Consider the following 12,037-nt stretch of genomic DNA (forward strand, 5'->3'; position numbering starts at 1 on the left):
CCTCCGATTTAGCGCGATTGGCTACGTACGGTGCGAAGGAAGTTCAATACACATACGTGATGCCCATAGACCAATGTGACCCATAGACTCAACACTGCCCAGAGACTCAACACTGCACAAATACTAACACGATCCATAGACTCAACACTGCCCATAGTCTCATCACTGCCAGTACACTCAACACTGCACCTCCGATTAGCATGGCTGGCTACGTACGGTGCGAAAGAAGTTAATCACACGCACGCATAACGAGAAGTTTGACCTGCGCGGAAGACTAGGCCAAGTACCCCTTTAGAAGAGGTCCTCTGCAGCACCTTTACACCGTTTACAAGTTGCCGGACACGACGCTAGCTGCGGTGACCCTGAAAACAACTTGCCATCTGCCTCACGATGAAACGGCTCTCATGGTCCGCCATCGCCCCAACATAAACACACATGGGGGGAGGGGTCCGTTCCTACGTGCTTTCATCCCTGACGCGAGTGAATCGGTGAGGGCTGGATCATCGGTCAACCCCTGTGTGTGTTGTACGTACGTGCGTTGAGCTTCTTCCGCACCGTACGTAGCCAACCGTGCTAATCGGAGGTGCAGTGCTGAGTCTATGGGCAATGCCGAGTCTATGGGTAGTGTTGAGTCTATGGGTAGTGGTGAGTCTATGGGCAGTGTTGAGTCTATGGGCAGTGTCGAGTCTATGGGCAGTGTTGAGTCTATGGGCAGTGTTGAGTCTATGGGCAGTGCTGAGTCTATGGGCAGTGCTGAGTCTATGGGCAAGTGCGTATGTTTAACTTTTTCCGCACCGTACGTAGCCAACCGTGCTGATCGGAGGTGCTCCACTCGGGACCCTGTCGGGTGCAGCAGTGAGAGGTGTGAACTAACTGGGGTGATCCACCCCTTAGATGTGACCGCAGCAGGATTTCACGCTACGTCCGAATCTGTGCTTGGTATAGAAAGGGAACGCCAGTCCTGTTGGTTGGAGCTATTGTGTGCCTGTTGAGGTCTGTCCCCAATGTTTATTCCGATTTCCTCCGTTATTTTTCCTCTCTCCCGCCCCCCTCCCCCCCAGGTTTAGCATTGCCGCTTCCTCCTTTGCCCGGCTTGTGGCAGCCGCTTCTGTCCTGCTCAAAGCTCCATCGGCAACCCACCACCACAACGACACCACCACCACCACAACGACACCACCACCACCACAACGACACAACCATCACCAACCCTCTGCTTTCGAAGATACACGCGAGGGCACGCGCACGCACGCACACAATTCTATATTGAACGAACGTATGTGTAGGTGTGATGATAATAATAATGATAATCGTTCTAATTTTGAGTATTACGTGTAATTTTTATTTCCCTTTCCAAACGTCTTGTTCCCTCCCCATCCCTATTCGCACGCATTCGTGCGGGCTTAGCATGTTTAGCTCACTGGCGCAATAACTTAACAACGTGATCCCACCGTGGGGGATAGTTTTACGGCAATCATTGGCCGGCAAGGAATCAACGATGGGCAACTGTGGGCAACCATGGGCAACCATGGGCAACCATGGGCAATCATGGCAAATTGGGCAGGGCAGCAGAATTCGTTTGGGGATTGTCAACCGCTCGGTCAGTACAAGATCACAACGGCAACGCGACTAAGGACGTTCACGGCACTCCCGCACGCTCCTGTCCAACGAAGTCTCCCCTCTCCACCAGATCCTGCGGCTGCTGCTGCTGCGGCTGCTGCTGCTGCGGCTGCTGCGGCTGCCGCATAGAGATCTGCAGATTCCTATCGGAGACGATAGACTCGCACACCGGTAGAGACCCATACACACACAAACTCGTCAGTCTGCCCTGACAGTCACACTCGCCCATCCCGCCATCTGGCCTTGGGCTCGCATAGAGATCTGCAGATTCCTATCGGAGACGATAGACTCGCACACCGGTAGAGACCCATACACACACAAACTCGTCAGTCTGCCCTGACAGTCACACTCGCCCATCCGACCATCTGGCCTTAGACTCCCGTAGAAATCTGCAGAATGGTACAGGAGACAGACCGTAGACTCGCGCTCCCAACGGAGACCCATGGACTCGCGTAGAGACCCAGATCCCCGTGCAGACCACCCCCAAAGTCTGTCTCGGCAATCGGCCCTTGCCTTTCCCGCACACACACACACGCACATCCCACCCAGCGTAACAGATTGATCAATACAACTCACTGCACGACGGGCTTTCTATCTCGCTCTCACCTGCCCACATCGCACGCACCGGACGTCAATCGGCCCTTTCTCTAACGGAGAGGATGGGGCTTGATGTCATCGTTTGGGCCGCCCCACGGCTGAAAGTTGCCATCGCCAGTTGTGCTCGCGACGGATCGCTGCGGTGGGATCCGTTCAACATTTTTTGGGCCAATGGAGCATTATTAGGTTACTTTTGAAGGCACACGAGTTTTGTTTCATTTTTTTCCCATCGCAATCGGCGACTGCGGAAAGGGTTTGCCCTTCAATTTCCTTCGGTACACCTCCCCCCACCCCCAACACACCCTTCGGCCTTCACGTTGCAAACGTTTTGTAAAACGTTCGCAGGAATTTGGGGTCTGGAAAATCACGAACTTGGACGGGGGGGGGGGGGTCCCTCGCTGACCAGCGGTCGGTGAACAATGCTTGAAGCCGTTCTGGTGGTGCCGCTCGTTGATTTGACCGCGCCAAGGTTGCGCCGACGGTGCCGCCGCCAGCGTGCCGCAGGGCGGAGGTGCGACTCCCCATCCACGCTGGCAGCGCGATCGCCAACACCGCAGGCGCCGACGTCCCCTCTCGGCCTTGTCCAGACCACCAGCCCCTGAGCCGAACCTTCCGGCCGCATCGTCGTTGAGACCGCCAACCCCCCCCCCCCCCCCCAATGGGCTCGTCGATAAAGCACGGCAGTCACGAATGCCCGCTGCTACCGCCCCCCCCTATACCATCCGGGCTTGTCTTGGCGGTCGTTGGGTCTCGTACGGGAGGGCGGCTCACGCGAATCCGGTCGCAGAAGGTCACACGTTTGGCGCGACGGTCCTTCGCTGACCGCATAAAGAAGGGGAAGGTCTCGTACACAGTCGTCTTTTGAGGCTGGTGATCTGGGCAAGGCACATTGAGCGCGGTGGTCACATGACGCACCCTGTGGGCACAGCAGCAGCAGCAGCAGCGCACCTCTGCGCGTTGCAGCTCGGCACGTGTTTCCCCCCCGGCCCCACGACGCCTGCTGTTCGTGACGAGGAGGGACGGTCTCACCGTTCGCCAGGGGGAAGAGGCTCTGCGAGGTCACGTGACCGCTGGCGCTCCCCCCCCCCCCACCTCGTGGCGTGAGTGCGTGCAGTTTTTACAAAATAGCAAAGTCGACGTTCCACGTAACGCGCGCGTGTCCGTGTCGTCGTTGTAATGGGGGGTGTGCCATTTCTTTCCTGCCGTCCCACGAATTACTGAATTACTCGCTCTGTCTCCGTAGAAGAAGCTTATCCTTTTGTGTTGGTGCATGACTGTGATCGTCGAAGCGTGTGATTTAACAAAGTTATATCGTTGCATGCCTTCTCCCCCCCCAACCCCCTCGCCCACCATCGTTAAGAGATTGCGAAGAGAATTTTAACGATGGGTTGGATTCCAAAGGGCGGAGAGATTATTTTTTTTTTGCGCTCTCCACGTGTGGATGTAGCAGGACGGCCGCCGGCGGGTTCAACAATCTTTAACCGCGGCGGCCACAGTGACGAGGTGTCGCCTCGCCTGGTATACGGGACGTCGTGGGTTCGAACCCGACCTTGACGCTGTATATTTAGAATTTGCGTGCGTGTGTCTTTCTCTCCCCGTGGTCGCGTGGAATTTTCTCCGGATTTTTCCCCTCCACATTTAGGTTCGACATCACGCCTTTAGATTATTTGGCTACTGCTTTTAAATTTCCACACGATGACGATAACGCCACTTGGTTGAGCTATCATTTGTGATCGCCAGGTGGCTTCTGAGAAAGAGCTGCGTATAGCAGTTCAGTGGCGCCTTACCTGGCAAAATAAAAAATAATTGTTGAGAAAAATAAAAACTCCGCACTAAAACAAAAAAGCATTCGGATTACAAGCGGCCGGGGTGTGAAACAAAATATTTCTAATTTCGCTGTTTCAAAAAAAAAAATCTTGGCTGTTGTTAATCGTGGTGTTAAGTACTTGGTGAAAATTCTAAATTTGCTGACGATTGTGAATCGGTAGCGCGCTACTCCTATCGATCGTAGCTCACCCCGTCCGTGGGGGGGAGGGAGGGAGGGAGGAGGAGAGTTTGTAATTAACAATTATTAAACATCATTGCATGTTTTTTTTGCGCACGCTCCCGTGTCGTTGCGCCGTGTGTGTGTGTGTTTGTGTGTACTCATTTAACACGACCGCTTACTCCTCGATGAAGGGGTTGGGGGGTTAATTTTAGTTTCAGTTTTCATTTCGTGGAATCGCCGTCCGTCGCGGTGACGCAGCCACGCGGGGTCCTCGCGGATATCTTCCGTCCTGGCGCTGCTCTCGGCTGCTCGGCCGTTCACCATCGCGGGGAACGGACCCCCCCCCCCCCGTACGTTCCGTGTAAATAATCTCGCTTCCTTGGAGTTTCCTCTCATCTCTGAGCGCACGCGTGCCACCCGCTCACGCACTCACCCGTCGCTTCATTAACGGTCGTGTCACCGATTGTATTTCTCCCCCGTTCAGAAAATAAAAGACTGGATTCTGTTGTTTTGCCCGGCGCTCCGGTTTACAACACCACCCACCCACCACATTTGCCGAATACACCACGCCGCCGTTGACCCTGGCCATTGACCGAGCAACCCAACGTTCCTGCCAGCTCCCTCCGCAGGAGGAATGTGTTTATTTGGGTGCTGGTCAAACTGTTGTTGTTTTTTTAATCTCCTGAGCCGGAATTTGGCCAATTTTAAGCGCAGAGCCAACTTTTGTTAGCGGGTCCGCCCTGGCCCCGTCACATCACGCGAACCCTCACCGGGGCGACACGTTGTTGAAATTAAAAGTTCGGAGACGATGACGATGGGTAAATAATTCTGCGTTGTTGTGCTGTCCTCCCGAGAAGTGGGACGACTCCTCCCACGAGAGATGAGCACCATAGATTTGTGAAACGGCAACAGCGCTCGATTTACAAGTGTCCCTCCGAGGGCTACCCTCGTGCCTCCAATCGTGACCAGACGCACACCGACATCAACCCTGCACGCGTCACACAAACGCCTTGGCAGGGAGTCTGGCCCCCAAATGTGAATTGCGGCCTATCTCTGATCACCATTGCCTACATTTATTATCGAAATGTTTTTTTAAAGGCGATAGGCTCTCCGTAGCAATGATAGCAACAGGTAGCAGAGTGCTCCATTGTAAGTTCGATTTGCCGCAGGTAAGCTCACACCGGCAACGCTTCACCGTAATATGGCTTCTAGTAATAGGTTTTTATCTGGCAGCAAAACTGACATTTTTTACAAGGGATCATGTTTGCATTAACCACAACACTTGCGGTCAAAATGCAAACAAAAAACACAACTCTGATAATGTATGCACTGTCCTTGAAATGTATTGGTCCACACCCGAGACAGCTTTTCTTAGAGCCTAGTCTCACATGGTGTTGGACCAGATGACGCCAAAAGGCGCACAACTCAAAGACAATGCAAACATTATCCCTTGTAAAAGGAGTCAGTTTTGTTGCCAGATAAAATGATAAAAACATGTTACTATCTTGCTACTGGCAAAGGAGGTCTCATCATGTAACATAGCTTGTGTGTGCAGTCACTGCGTTGCTGACCGAGGAGAGACCATCACATCTCCTGTACTGGAGGACCCGGTTTTAATCACGACCATGCATTCAAACCCAGGTTTTGCAGGGGCTGTGGGTGTCGTTACGATCCATCCACTGCTGACAGAAGGCTTCCCCCTCATCGCCATATCTCTCTTCCCGCGGTCTTTGGAAGAAAAACGATCGCGTCTCATGGCTCGCGATTTCGACAAAAAACTCTGCCCCCTATTTGTGTCAACTTCCGCGCCAGGAGGTTGAGTGGAACCGGCGACCTCACGAATGGCAATCTCCGATCGGCTGCCCCACACCACCACCACCACCGTGCCAGCCTCCCCGGGCGATGCTGCCTCGGCTCGGTACGGCAGTCGCAAGAATGCCCGTTACATCCTAATCGGAATATTTAGTTTGCGTGTGTGTTGAACTTCTCTCGCACCGCACGTAGTCAGCTGTGCAAAATCGGAGGTTCTGGAGGAATCCGATGAGATGCAAAGCTTTTTTAAATCCTTTATATTAAGTTCGCTTGCTTGCTTAGGACCGTGCAAATCTTTCGGTCGTTTTTTAACCCACTTCCCGTGATCCAATCGAGCTGACATTTTGCACACAGACTCGTTGTGCGTGACAATTAATGTTCGTGAAAAATTGTTTCCAAAATTTTACACTTTTTAGGACAAAAATATTATATTTAATTACCAATTGCTTAATGGTGCAATGCAATCATCTGACCCATAGGTGGCAGCCATCTCAAGCCAGAGGACGAGTGGACTCTAGCCGCCACGCATATAAAGGATTTATAGTGAAAAACTTTGTTTTTACGGGTTAATTTTTTAACATGTCTAGCAGGGGCAGTTGCAGAACGTTCCAACAACAAACATTAAAAAAAAGGTTTTTATTTCGTAAAATCTCTGCTGATTATCGGTCTCATCCGATATTAATAGAAACGATGAACTTTTAATTTTTCCAGGTGAGAAGTGACCTTGGCCACGAATGACGGCTCGGCGAAGTGGACTGAACGTGGTTATTCTGTGGGAATCTCGAGCAGAAGCCAACTGCTCTGACCGCGTGACGTTGATTCGACACGTGGAGGGAAAACGGTGGAGCCGGAGAAAAATCCACGCGACCACGGGGAGAGAGATGCAAACTTGTAATGTACAGCAGGCGTCGGGGTCGGGATGGAACCCAGGACCTCCTGCATAAGAGGCGAGGTAGTTAACGTCTAACCACCGTGATGATGAGAGTGAGAGACACCGCAAACTCCAAATATACAGCAGCAGGCGTCAGGGTCGTGATTGAACACACGACCTCCTGCACACCAGGCGAGGTAGTTAACATCTCATAGCCACCGCGGCGCCCCATAATTTCATCGCTCCATCTCGGTGGATTTTGTGTCGGGCACATTCCCTCCCTTGGCTGTCACTCCGTTGTTAGTCTCCACCACTGCACATCGTCGTCACTTCTGGCCGTGACGTATGCTGCCCAAGTCCCTCTTAGCAGTCACGGTGGCTAGGAGATGTTAACTACCTCGCCTGGTGTACAGGAGGTCGTGGGTTCGATCCCGACCCTGACGCCTGCTGCTGTATATTTGGAGTGTGCGTGTCTCTCTCTCATCATCATCACGGTGGTTAGGAGATGTTAACTACCTCGCCTGGTATGCAGGAGGTCGTGTGTTCCATTCCGACCCCGAAGCCTGCTGTACATTAGAAGTTTGCATCTCTCTTCCCGTGGTCGCGTGGCTTTTGCTCCGGGTCCCCCGGTTTTTCCCTCTGCATTTAGAATCAACATCACGCCGCGTTTAAGAGTATAGTTGGCTGCCACGGCGTTTCCACACGAGGACAAGCCACTGCGTTGCGCAATCATTCGTGGCCAGGTCGCTTCTGAAAGAGAGCTGCATATCTCAGTGGGGGAGGTGCCTTACCTGGTGAAATAAAAATGTTAGTTTATATTGTTGTCAATCTTGATTTGAAGCTTTCGTGACTGCAGGAATCCATACTATTTGGTTCTTTCAGTAAAGTCACGTGGGTAGAAAAAATAATAATAAAACAGTGATTTATTATAATAATAGATCAGTGATCAAATTTTTTTTTTACCTACGTGACTTTACCTATAGAAGCAAAGAGTATAAGTAGTTGTCGGTTTTCAATGCCCATGTGTCCAGCCTGCGTGTGTTCTCTGATCCGGCCTGGTGGTGGCAGTGGTGCTGCACGTGGCTGACTCTGGAGGCAGTAGCAGCAGCAGCAGCGAGGGTTGGTGGGTCACACAAAGATGGGTCAAAACCTCTCTTCCTGTCGGTGGCGAGGAACAGCAGAGCCGTCGCTCGGGCAGAGGTCGCAACCGGGTACCCGATACCCGTACTCTACCCGATACCCGGCTACCCTGGTGCGGCCGGGTACGGGTAGGCCGTGAGTCACTGGTGAGTAACTGTTTGTCACTCATTTCGGGTAGAGTACGGGTAGGGAACCTGTACCCGTACCCGGCCGGGTACGGGTACCCATTTGCGACCCTGGTGCGGCCGGGTACGGGTACGGGTAAGGAATAAAAACCCGTTTGCGACCTCTGCCCTCGGGGTCCGGTGAATTGGGGCGACAGCCCCGGGTCCCGCGCTTTGGACGGCCCATCAAGGACCTGCACTCTGACTCGCCGGCAGAAGGCAATGTAGCATCTGTGTATTCCATGTTGTATGGGGGATTGAGTGTTGCTCCCTCGCGCGAGGCGTGGGGTTTTTCTCCGGGTGCTCCGGTTGCCCTCCTCCAACCACACGCGGATGAATGACGCGGCTTCGTCATTAAGCGGAGGAGCTGAATACGTCTTACAAATATCTTACAAAAAACATCTTGAAAATATCTTACAAAAAACATCTTACAAATATCTTACGAAAAGATCTTACAAATATCTTACATAAAACATCTTGAAAATATCTTACAAAACATCTTGAAAATATCTTACAAAAAACATCTTGAAAATATCTTACGAAAAACATCTTACAAATATCTTACGAAAAGATCTTACAAATATCTTATAAAAAACATCTTGAAAATATCTTACAAAAAACATCTTGAAAATATCTTACAAAAAACATCTTACAAATATCTTACGAAAAGATCTTACAAATATCTTACATAAAACATCTTGAAAATATCTTACAAAACATCTTGAAAATATCTTACAAAAAACATCTTGAAAATATCTTACGAAAAACATCTTACAAATATCTTACGAAAAGATCTTACAAATATCTTATACAAAACATCTTGAAAATATCTTACAAAAAACATCTTGAAAATATCTTACAAAAAAACATCTTACAAATATCTTACGAAAAGATCTTACAAATATCTTACATAAAACATCTTGAAAATATCTTACAAAACATCTTGAAAATATCTTACAAAAAACATCTTACAAATATCTTACAAAAAACATCTTGAAAATATCTTACAAAAAACATCTTGAAAATATCTTACAAAAAACATCTTACAAATATCTTACGAAAAGATCTTACAAATATCTTACATAAAACATCTTGAAAATATCTTACAAAACATCTTGAAAATATCTTACTAAAAAAACATCTTGAAAATATCTTATAAAAAACATCTTGAAAATATCTTACAAAAAACATCTTGAAAATATCTTACGAAAAACATCTTACAAATATCTTACGAAAAGATCTTACAAATATCTTACATAAAACATCTTGAAAATATCTTACAAAACATCTTGAAAATATCTTATAAAAAACATCTTGAAAATATCTTACAAAAAACATCTTGAAAATATCTTACAAAAAACATCTTGAAAATATCTTACAAAAAACATCTTACAAATATCTTACAAAAAACATCTTACAAATATCTTACAAAAACATCTTACAAATATCTTACGAAAAACATCTTACAAATATCTTACAAAAAACATCTTACAAATATCTTACGAAAAGATCTTACAAATATCTTACATAAAACATCTTGAAAATATCTTACAAAACATCTTGAAAATATCTTACTAAAAAAACATCTTGAAAATATCTTACAAAAAACATCTTGAAAATATCTTACAAAAAACATCTTACAAATATCTTACAAAAATCATCTTACAAATATCTTACAAAAAACATCTTGAAAATATCTTACGAAAAACATCTTGAAAATATCTTACGAAAAACATCTTACAAATATCTTACGAAAAGATCTTACAAATATCTTACATAAAACATCTTGAAAATATCTTACAAAACATCTTGAAAATATCTTATAAAAAACATCTTGAAAATATCTTACAAAAAACATCTTGAAAATATCTTACAAAAAACATCTTGAAAATATCTTACAAAAAACATCTTACAAATATCTTACAAAAAACATCTTACAAATATCTTACAAAAAACATCTTACAAATATCTTACGAAAAACATCTTACAAATATCTTACAAAAATCATCTTACAAATATCTTACGAAAAGATCTTACAAATATCTTACATAAAACATCTTGAAAATATCTTACAAAACATCTTGAAAATATCTTACTAAAAAAACATCTTGAAAATATCTTACAAAAAACATCTTGAAAATATCTTACAAAAAACATCTTACAAATATCTTACAAAAAACATCTTACAAATATCTTACAAAAAACATCTTGAAAATATCTTACAAAACATCTTGAAAATATCTTACTAAAAAAACATCTTGAAAATATCTTACAAAAAACATCTTGAAAATATCTTACAAAAAACATCTTACAAATATCTTACAAAAAACATCTTACAAATATCTTACAAAAAACATCTTACAAATATCTTACAAAAAACATCTTACAAATATCTTACAAAAAACATCTTACAAATATCTTACAAAAAACATCTTACAAATATCTTACAAAAATCATCTTGCAAATATCTTACAAAAAATATTTTACAAATATTCGATTTAAAGCTTTCGTGACTGCAGGGATTCATCTTCTTGGTTCTTTCGGTAAAGTCACGTAGAATGTAAATAATAAAATAATAAAAATAAAACATAATAAAATAATTCTCACGACGTTTCGGCCACAACGCAAGCAGCCGTCCTCAGGTGAAGAACAGGTCCTGACGCTGTCTTTCCGACAGACCTGTTCTTCACCTGAGGACGGCTGCTTGCGTTGTGGCCGAAACGTCGTGAGAATAATTGTATTGTTTTATTTTTATTATTTTATTGCTTCCCTTCTACGTGACTTTACCGAAAGAACCAAGAAGATGCAATTATTATGAATCGTAATAATTATTAATATTTATCACGTTTTCCGCACTTGCCTCTCGGCTTACGGCTTGGTACAAAGACAAAAGATCCCCCATGAGTTTAGCCTTTACCAGACTGTAGGGGCAAGTGCTGTTAGCGAGCGGCACCAATGAAGGCCGGCACGGCACACGAGGGGGCGGGTGGCCAACGCCACGCCCGGCCGCCTTTGTCTCCCCAGTGGTGAGATCTACACACCGCACCCGGTACTCGTTTGAGGCCGAGTCGACCTAGAGGAGACCCACGACCGGTTCATATAATCGCCACTGCTGTTGACAGCCGCCACCACCGCTATCATCGTCATCATCTTAACACGCAGGAAGAGGCTTTCGCGCCCAATATTAACCACAAGAGGTATGTTTTTGGGTTAGATCGCGTAAACATAGAAATGTGTCGGTAAACCCGCCACCACCCGACACGGCCAATTAGCAGAGGTGTGGACTCGAGTCATGTGACTTGGACTCGAGTCAGACTCGAGTCATGAATTTGATGACTTGCGACTCGACTTGGACTTGCATAACAATGACTTTGTCCCACCTATGAGATGTGGACTCGAGTCATGTGACTTGGACTCGAGTCAGACTCGAGTCATGAATTTGATGACTTGCGACTCGACTTGGACTTGCATAACAATGACTTTGTCCCACCTATGAGATGTGGACTCGAGTCATGTGACTTGGACTCGAGTCAGACTCGAGTCATGAATTTGATGACTTGCGACTCGACTTGGACTTGCATAACAATGACTTTGTCCCACCTATGAGATGTGGACTCGAGTCATGTGACTTGGACTCGAGTCAGACTCGAGTCATGAATTTGATGACTTGCGACTCGACTTGGACTAGCATAACAATGACTTTGTCCCACCTATGAGATGTGGACTCGAGTCATGTGACTTGGACTCGAGTCAGACTCGAGTCATGAATTTGATGACTTGCGACTCGACTTGGACTTGCATAACAATGACTTTGTCCCACCTATGAGATGTGGACTCGAGTCATGTGAC

The 12,037-nt window shown here is 46.6% G+C and overlaps 1 protein-coding gene across 2 annotated transcripts in view; it reads left to right on the top strand.

Annotated features, from left to right (window-relative positions):
• Positions 1–4,706, top strand: part of LOC144950715 (neuroplastin-like) — a 43,775-nt gene extending 39,069 nt beyond the window's left edge. For both annotated transcript variants that reach the window (XM_078880787.1, XM_078880788.1), the window contains exon 8: positions 1,062–4,706. The gene's annotated coding sequence lies outside the window, so the exon portion shown is untranslated. The remainder of the gene's footprint in view (positions 1–1,061) is intronic.
• Positions 4,707–12,037: the final 7,331 nt, after the last annotated feature.

This window comes from Lampetra fluviatilis, chromosome 59 (genome assembly GCF_964198595.1).
Source record: "Lampetra fluviatilis chromosome 59, kcLamFluv1.1, whole genome shotgun sequence".
Taxonomy (NCBI): Eukaryota; Metazoa; Chordata; class Hyperoartia; order Petromyzontiformes; family Petromyzontidae; genus Lampetra; species Lampetra fluviatilis.